The sequence below is a fragment of the Notolepis coatsorum genome (genome assembly GCF_963971535.1).
Source record: "Notolepis coatsorum genome assembly, chromosome: 4".
Classification (NCBI taxonomy): Eukaryota; Metazoa; Chordata; class Actinopteri; order Aulopiformes; family Paralepididae; genus Notolepis; species Notolepis coatsorum.
This window is the reverse complement of record NC_140168.1, coordinates 13,586,490-13,596,489: the sequence shown is the minus strand read 5'-3', so window position 1 is coordinate 13,596,489 and position 10,000 is coordinate 13,586,490. Positions and strand designations below refer to the sequence as shown.

Below are 10,000 nucleotides of genomic sequence, written 5' to 3'. Positions count from 1 at the left end.
TCTGGAGGGTGGGAAGCCCCCCTCCAATTGTGCGTTCGGCTGAACGTGTCACTCTTTGTAGTCTGCTACGGTCTTGTGCAGTGCTATTCCCAAACCAGGAGGTGATGTTGCCAGTCAGGATGCTCTCTATTGTACATGAGTAGAAGTTCTTAAGGATCTTCTGACTGACTTGGAACTTCCTTAGGCGCCTGAGGAAGTAGAGGCGTTGTTGTGCCTTCTTCACAACACTGTCAATGTGTGTGGTCCATGTCAAGTCCTCAGATATGTGGGCTCCGAGGTACTTGAAACTGTTCACTCTCTCAACCTGTGCCCAGTCGATGCTGAGGGGGCTGTAGTCCTTGACCCCCGACCTCCTGAAGACATTTTACAAAAATGAAAATGCTTGGATGAACCCCACGCTGTTACGCCCCATTGAGCTGTGCAAGTTCCAGCAGTAGTCCTCAGAAGTAGGGATGTTCGATATTGTTTTTAATTTCTTTCAATATCCGACATACCGATATTGTCCAACTCTTAATTTCCGATACCGATATCAAACGATACCGACATATGCAGGGTTCCCCCCGCACCAAAAAACTAAATAATTTCAGGTAACTAACATTACATATCTCTTGTCGTGGAATTAACACAACACTATGCATACTTTTGACAATGAAAGTATGCATTGATGTGTTAGTTTCACTGGATGCATTCGACATTCATCCTTCCCACCTTTTGCAGAGACAAGTCGCATTTCTTTCCTCTCTCCCTAGGCCTTCAAGGTCGTTCCTATCACCGGCCCTCACTGCCTCCCTGCCTCCATGAAGCCTGTCGCTGCTGTGCTCTGTGTTTTGTGCCGGTTGTCGGACTATACTCAAATCAACTCGAAATGGATCTAATCAGTGGATTGCATATTTTCATCAAGGAAGCAGAATAAGGCTAACCCTCTCTGCCTCTTGGGACATTTCAATTCGGGCTACCAACTTAAAGTCGTGGACATTTGGATTATCAAAGCTTTTGGGATTGCAATAAGAAGATTTTGGATCTGTTTACCGCACACAGGACCTACCAAAATTAACTGATTAAGACACTTGGACACTTGGGCTAATGATTCAGTCATTTGGACGGAGTTGTTAAAACTCACTCCACTCAAATCAATAGAGTTATAATTCACTCTACTCAAAATCAAACTTAAATTGACGTGGCTGGGAAAATGTTGCCAGTCAGTCAAGGTCGATCCTGAGAGCTGCTCGAGTCGAAGGCCCTATTGGAGATAGGAGATAAGGACGGTACATGGCGTCCCTTTCCCCAGCACCACCACCTCCCCCACCCAGGACTTGGCTTGTGCACTCCCCCCCACCTTCCCACCCCACCCCCCCCTCCAGTCACATTTCAGGCGCGGTACCGCCCGATTCGGCATGTTTGAGGGGGGTTCCTGGTGTCGGAGCAGAAAACAGACACCACCAACAATACACGAGACCCTCTTCTTGGGACCAAGTAAGTTTTCGTCGATAATCCAATGTACAGTTACACCCCCCCCACCCCACCCACCCAACCACCTCCAATGTACAGTTTCCACCCCCCCACCCCACCCCTACCCAACCACACCCCCACCCCACCAACCCAACCTCCTCCAATGTACAGTTTCTTCGTCAAATGTATATTCTCTCTTTTTTAGACTCCCTTTTGTATCACAAACAGTACTGTATTTGTAAATCTGGTATGTCATAAATGTATAGATGTAGCAGTACTGTCTATCTGTATGTCATGTAGTATGTCATATTATGTTATGATGAATTGAAAATGGGGGACCCTGATTTAAAACAAGACAAAAGTCTTTATCTGTTCTGCATCCCCTTAACAATTATGTGTATTGAGCTGTACTGTATTGTACCCATTCTGCAATCTGTTAATAAAGTTTTCAATCAATCAATCAATCAATCAATCAATCAATCAATCAAAAAACCACCATATCCACCATCAAAAGTTAAGCTGTGTTTCCCCGTTTGGAGCTCGGGAAATATAATAATAATCTTTTGGAAACTTGAGATCTTGTTTCCCTGCCAACCGGCCAAGCCCCCTCTGAGGAACGCGGACCCTCAGGCTCTCTGTTCACTGTGGCCAAGGCCATGTTTCATGCTGGCTTCACAGAAGCACAGTGGGGGTCTGCTATATCCAGGGGTGTAAAAAGTATCCAGAAATTATACTTTAGTGAAAGCAGGGCCGCCTGGGAGAAATGCGAGGCCCTGTGCGAGATTTAAACGCACAGCATTTGAAATGCTATTTGGCCCTAAACAGAGAGTACACAGTGGCAGAATACCTGAGCACTGTGACTGAAGATCCTTGACTAGGTACAGACTCAGAGAGCACAGCCTAGCCATCGAGAAAGGCCGCCATAGGCAGACTGTGTGTGTTAGAAAGAGAGAGAGAGAGAGAGAGAGAGAGAGAGAGAGAGAGAGAGAGAGAGAGAGAGCATGTGTGTTTGTGTGTTAGAGAGAGAGAGCATGTCTGTGTGTCGTGTGTGTGTGTGTGTTAGCGAGAGAGCATGTATGAGACAGATAAGCAGAGATGAGCCCCTAAAGGATATTCAACTTTTAATGGAAGAACAAAACAGAAGGAAAAGATAACTTCACAAAGGCAACATGAATATACATAGATCCAAAAGGACAAAGATCAACACTTAAATCCAAAGAGAAGAGGGTCTATACCAGATAAAACAAAGCAGCAAGGAGCCAATGGCCGACATCAGCTAAATAGGCTAGCCAGGTACTGACACCAGGCCACACACAGCTTTGGCCAACGCTACCCAAGCTACACAAACGACCAAGACAATTCACACACAGCACATGTCGTATCTCCAAATGTTGTGAAGTAACATATGTTTTGCCTGGAAAAAAACATTGTTATTAACAAAACATTCGGGAGGGGAAGGAAGGTAGAGTGGGGTAATGTCATGACATCTTACCTGCACCAAGGAACGCAGGGCGAAAGGCCGCAACACAGGTCTCCACGTTGACGAAAGGCCCCTCGCTGGCGGGACAAAAAGAAGCTATGGCCGGAGCCTTGTCATGGTGCAGGCCCGACTACATCTTCTGTCAAAGATGATGTCGTAGTCAGAGAGTGCCAGGGCCCGCTATTCTCACGGCTAATGTCAATGGTCGTAGCACAAGTTAACAGCTAACTCTAGGCTAACTGATAGCATCAAGCTAACGTTCCCAGGCGAGCGAAAACGAGCAGCTAACGTTGTAGCTAAACCAGGGTTCGAAATTAACGGGGGCTTGGGGCAAAATGCCCTCGAAAATTGACCAAATGCCCCCGAATATCAGTTAAGGGGGGCAAAAAAAGCCCCCGACAGTTTACTAATTATATATATAATTATATATATGCTCTACAGTGCGAGCATTTCCCTCGTATTGCCCCTAATAATATGTGTGTGTGCAAAGCGGAAAAATCATTTACTTGCAGTGTGGAGACAGACGAGTGATTATGAAGAATTACAAAACAGCTCCGCTGTTAATAGTTCAGATTGAAACTGGACTGAAATTCAGTTTTTGGGTGGAATGTTTGTTCCAAGGAGGAGGGAGGCGGGGCCCGCTGCGTGTTACAGGGAGATGCTTCCAGGCACTTGAGAGGTGCTGCGAACACAGAGAGAGCGCTCTGCTCTCATCAAGCATTACACTGCTATCTTAACGTTAGCAAGCTAAGCATCTGCATAGCGCGACCTGGCTGTGTAACGTTAAGTAACTTGTGTTCGGCGGGGAAAGACCATTCCATTTGTAACACAACTCCAAAAGAATAACATCCAAATCCGATCCCGATGAGCATTTCCTTCATTCCACAGCGCTGAGCGCGCAACGTATTTCATTGATCGACCTGGCCAGAGCCTATACTCACAAACGTTGCGTGTGTGGGGTTTTTCATCAATTTGAAACAAGCCTCTTGACTGTTGGAATTAGGGATGTTAAAAATAAAATATCTAATAATATTATTCAATATTAGACATTCATTGATCCAGAGGCAACCGGTTATTATATCAAGACAACAACACAACTTGCCCTCACTCAGGGACAATAATATGTAATCTATTTAGATAGAGTATGTATGTATTATTTACAGATAATTGAAGGTACCTCAAAACATGAAACCAAGCCATGATGTCACACATCGTGTGTGTGTGTGTGTGTGTGTGTGTGTTACTTGAACAATTGTCACTGTGCTCCTAAATTTCTGTGTGCTCCTAAATTTGTATTTAGATTTTATTTATTAACATTTTATTCAGGAGCACATGTGCTCCTTGGGAAAAAGGTTAGCGTAGAGCCCTATATATGGAGACATTAACATTACGTTATCAAACATAGGGACGAAGACTGTAAAAAAAAGTGTCAACAATGTTTTATAATCTTTATGTTAATTTTCATTATAAAAATGTTGTGCCCCCGAAATACAAAAAAAAGCCCCCGAAAAGCAATTAAGGGGGGCAAAAAAAGCCCCTGAAAAAAAATGTTAATTTCTAACCCTGAGCTAAACAGCTAACTGGCTAACAGTTAGCTCAACCCGGCTATCGCTAACCACTAGCTAACGCAGAAGCAAGCTATGCGGCTACCACTGAAAAACTGTACAACGTGAGAAAAGCAATACAGGCCAACACTTCAGACAGCCGCTGTGTTTTCCTCTTCTCATACGAAGAGAGAAGGGAAAAAGAAGGCAATACACGTCCCACTACAGAGTGGTGTTTACCATAGCGGTGCCGGCAACAAGTCCCTCGCGGACTATAGCCGACTTGAGCATGGAGATATTCTCATAATGAAACACCAAGCTCACCTCCCTCGCACCAGGTGCTGACACCAGGCCACACACCTTTAGCTACTAGTACTACAACAGCTAGTTGGCCCATTTGGCTCCCGAGAGAGAGAGAGAGAGAGAGAGAGAGAGAGAGAGAGAGAGAGAGAGAGAGAGAGAGAGAGAGAGAGAGAGAGAGAGAGAGAGAGAGAGAGAGAGAGAGAGAGAGATCCACGGCGGGAATAGAATAGAGTGCATTAAAAACTCACCAAACGTCCAAGAGGATGGAGACAACCGCGTGGAGTTGACGAAGTTCATCTGCCAAACGACCGTCCTCTTCATCTTGGCATAACAATGCTGCACGCGCTGTCTCTAGGTTAGCTAACGCTAGTTAGCCTTTAGCTAAGCTAGCTACTAGCCGACATCATCATGGCTATATCCCGACTGAACCACACGTTAGCACTCAATATTATAACGTAGCTAAAGCTAACTAGCTGTCCCTGTCTTTAGCCGGGATGGCTAGCCTGACTGAACTGTCTAACATGCAACAACTTTCATCTTCAGTCCATCTGCCGAACGATGCCCTCTTCATCTTGGCTGGCATAACCTCCAATGCTGCACGCGCGAAATAGTCAGACTCTACCTTACCTGTAACCCCTCCCCTCATTGAAACCAATTCTGCTGCAGAGCCTCAGAGCTGCCTCCAATAGTGTATCTGCAGAGCCAATAGTGTATCTGCAGAGCCGCAGAGCCAGGAACAAGTCAGACACATTCTACAAACGTGTCTAATGTGAAATATATAAGCATATAAGCAAAACTAGATTTTAGGTCTGTGATGAAAAGGGGCCTTTTTTATTTTTTTTTGTGCGAGGCCCCCCTTCCCGCGAGGCCCTGTGCGACCGCACTGCTCGCACACCCCCTGAGGCGGCCCTGAGTGAAAGTATGGGTACCGTCTCAAAATCGTACTCAAGTAAAAGTGAGAGTATCTGGCTAAAAACACACTTGAGTAAAAGTATAAAATGTCTACTTTTAAATGTACTTAAGTACCAAAAAGTTAAAGTAAAAACTTTTTTTGTGACTGTCTATTCTTCTCTCTAGTCTTGCACACGGACCAATCAGCATGGGTATGGGCGGGTTAATTTCCCATTGATGGGGATTTGATTGGCTGTTTTTAAATAAAGTGCGGCCACAGGATCAATATAACGTTAACGTTAGTTCGGCCAGAGAAACAAATATACTAATTAAAATGGTTGGACCTACTAGATTTGTACGTTGTACTTTGTAGGTCTGCATTTTAAATGTAAGGAGTAAAAAGTATGTTTTTTTTTTCTTCTCTGAAATGTAATTGAGTAAAAGTACAAGTACACAAACCTAATAATACTTGAGTAAAGTACAAATCCCCCAAAACAGTACTTAAGTATTGTAACCAAGTACAATTACTCAAGTACTTTACACCCCTGGCTATATCCCTGCCAAGACATAGCTCACGTGTTTACGTCTCTCAGGCTAGGTCCTCACAAGTATAGATAAACACGTATGTGTGTGTGTGTGTGTGTGTGTGCGTGTGTGTGTGTGTGTGTGTGTGTGTGTGTGTGTGTGTGTGTGTGTGTGTGTGTGTGTGTGTGTGTGTGTGTGTGTATGTGTGGTGTGTGTCTACCTGCTTGACCTCTATGATATGGTGGTGTGTCGTGTGCAGAATATTGTGTGTACATGACATCATGTCGTCGGCGTGACGATGAGAGGTCAGACATGTTTGTGCCGCCCCGGTGCACAGTGCTGCACTGTGGGTCCAACCGGTACAGATGTACTCTGCCGTCTCCGAGTCCCGCTTTATTCCACCTGCTCTTTAAAGGAACACGCCAACATTTTTGGGAAATTAGCTTACCGTCTTCTCCAGAGAGAGACAAGAAGATAGATGCCGGTTTCCTCTCTGTGTGCGTTCAGTAGAAAGCTATCTGGCTGCACGTTAGCCTAGCTTAGCACAATGAATGGAAGCGGACATGACCGGTTAGCCTTCGGGAGAGGTGTTAGTTGGACAATGCCCAGGCTAACCGGTCATGTCCGCTTCCATTCATTGTGCTTAGCTAATGTGCTCCCATTAATCATGCAAAAAATGTGCTCCTAAATAATTGTTCTGGTTCAGTAGGCCTACTGTCGAGTCTTGACTTTAGGCACATAGGGCACAATTACGCATATAACGTAGAACATATGCACACATTTCTGCGGTTATTATTAAAAGTAGTAGTACCTACTTACTGGTCATGAGAGGCTTCGATAACGTTTGGATGATAATCCATTTGGTGAATATATTTGTTGAAACAACATCTTTGTTGGCCGACGGCTCCTGCTATCTCAACGTTAGCCAGCTAAATGTGCCACTGCATAACATACCTGTGTAACGTTAAGTAACCTGTGTTCCGCTGGGAAAGTTCAGCATGACTGCACTTGGTTTAATCCAAACGTCCATTCGGAAACGTTGTATTATGAAATAAGATGTGATTTGTTTGCATGATTGATCCATTTCCTGATAACGTATGACAGTGACCCCTCCTCGTCTCGACTAGACTGTGTTGTGTCTGTGTTCATGCGTGACTTAAAAAATATTGTAAACACAATTACTGTGACATTCTTTTTTTTAATCCACTTTTTCTCCACCTGTTTTTCTGTGTTTTTCTCCCATCCCAATTTAGTCGTTATGCCAATTCCCCCCTCCCCTTCCTGGTCGTTGCTCGCATTTTGTGCCCCGCACTGGTCGGTCTAGGGAGGGTTGATAGATACTATCACGTGTCCCCTCCGATACATGCAGAGTCAGCCAGCCACTTATTTTCACCTGCCAGCGTGGACTCTCATTGTTGAGGTGTAACGTGTGGGAGGCTCACACTACCCTCACCATCTCCCTCCCTCGCTGTGCAGGCGCTCTGACCGACCTGTAGGAGTTGCTGTTTACAATGACCAGATTACCACCCACCCACCGGCTTCCCTCCCGCTGACTCTGCAATTGAGCCAGTATGACGGCCGGCCAAGCCGGAGGCAATGCTGACAGCCGGATTCAATACCAGTGTCTCTCGCGTTGGTGACGAGCACTTAGTCCGCTGCGCCATGCAGCCGCCCCATACTGTGATATTCTGATATATAATTTTTTGTGTAAAATAAATTAATAAATAAAAAACGGAGGTTCGAACCCATTAACACTTTAATCGCCGATGACGTGTTTAGACGTCATTCCTAGCCATGCTCATTCTGCCGAAGACGCCGTAACTCGTCTTTGATATCAATATTTCAAAAATCTGTGATCGAAATCATATTTCCCCTCCGGGGCCCTGAGATATACTGCAAAGCTCCACTCAACTCTCTAGCGGTTCAAGAGCGCCATCTGGTGGCCGATCGGCAGATCGCCAACAGGAAATGACTCGTCGAACCGGAAGTGCTCATCCATATGTCGTCCGGGGTACTCGCTATCGTTAGAGAGACTCCGTCTTGACACAGTGAACATCGATCGGTGCAAATAACGGGCATTTCTCCATCCCATAATAGAAAAAATTCTGTTCCACGCTCATTCTGCCAGCGGCGCGAGGAAGCCACGGTGAGTTGCAGCGTTATATTCTAACGTGTTCCATATAAACTGCTATGATGATCATATGACCCACACTGGATGAATCATCTAACGCTGCCCACGGAATTATAAACGACCCCCCGCCCATCCGGTCATCATCAGATGATACGTAGTAACTTCTAGAAGTACCTCCAGTTGAAATTTATTATCTGGCACAGATCGCTATCAAAACTGTAATTTCATCATGCCATATAATGCATTTGGGGCTATAAATCACGTTCTGAAGAAAGCTGCAGAAAACCATAAATACATACTTATACTTTAGACCCATATTTTAGTATGAATAATGTGAATGAAAAAGTATATCGTTGCTACACCCTGAACAATGGACATTGAATGGGCCATAATAATGGCAATTTAGCAATAGAATTAAAAAAGTTATAGCCCTGCAAAGAAGGGAACTTCTCCATAGACAAATGGAGCTGGCTAGGGATGGTAAAATTATGAACTTTGAACCATGGCGATCAAAGTGTTAATTAAGTTCAGAGTGCCACGTAACGAACAAAGGTCCGAACCTTCGAACGCCTGGGCTCAGCCCTAACAGGTATAGCTGCCATTCAAACACAGTGCCTACACCTGTACTGTATGTTCATTTAAACCTACGCTATTGTGACAACCCCATCCCTCTCCTACAGGTTAACTCAGGGATATACCTGGGTATCTCCATTAATCTGTCTGTCATCCACAGCCTGGCAATCAGACACACCTACTCAGGTGTGTCAGGAGGAGGAGGCACACCTGTGTAAAAGGACTGGCTTCTACATTTTGGCTGTCTCTCTCCTCCAAGCTGGTCATGACATTTTGTTTAGTTTGGGTTTGGTTTGTTTGTTTCTCATCTTATCACTTACACGCGCACCACACACTGACTCATCCATGCACTCACTACATTACTGATAATACTGATCCACTCATTCTTTCATTCCTTTTTGTACATTAGTTCATAGCTTAATTCAATTGCGTTTCTTAAAAACCTCAAGTATTTGTGTGGTCTCCCTTGTTCTGTCTGTACCTTGAGTGTGGTTCATGACACTATATTGATTTTTCTTTTGTATTGTACAGTGTTATCTTGGCTTATTATATGTCGACAAGTCCTTCAGAAGGACTGCTATCAAACAAATTCCGATATCGTTTAGAGTTTTTAAAAGGGCCGTACCGTCCTGTACAGCACACATACTATAACACTGCATTTTACATTGTACACTACTACATTACCCCAGTAGATAATATCTATCAACCCTCCCTAGTCCGGCAAGTGGGGGTAAAAATGCGCGCAACGACCAGGAAGGGAGGGAAGGGAATTGGCATAACGACTAAATTGGGATGGGAGAAAAATACAGAAAAAGGGGGAGGAAAAGTAGATCAAAAAAATAAAAGAAGAAGAATGCTGAAGTTGATCTTGCAGAGTTTTATAGAAGAAACCTACCTAAAGTTATCTACTGGTCATGCTCACAAGTTGAGAGCTACACTCATCGCACACACATCCCACATGCACACACTAACTTTAAACAAACACTCACCTTAACACTCACGTTAGACACTTTAACACTACATTATATGTATCTATTTATTCAAGAGATTTGCACTACATTCATACCTCATTTGCATTTGCACCTTGCCTTAAAAAGTGTTTGT

At 44.4% G+C, this 10,000-nt stretch overlaps 2 protein-coding genes across 2 annotated transcripts in view; both read right to left on the bottom strand.

The window, feature by feature from the left end:
* LOC311226411 (dynein axonemal heavy chain 11-like) overlaps window positions 1–10,000 on the bottom strand; it is a gene marked incomplete at both ends in the record, with an annotated part of 709,106 nt that overhangs the window by 533,634 nt on the left and 165,472 nt on the right.
* Window positions 1–10,000, bottom strand: part of LOC311227559 (dynein axonemal heavy chain 11-like) — a gene marked incomplete at both ends in the record, with an annotated part of 64,719 nt that overhangs the window by 8,954 nt on the left and 45,765 nt on the right. The gene's annotated exons all lie outside the window — the stretch shown is intronic.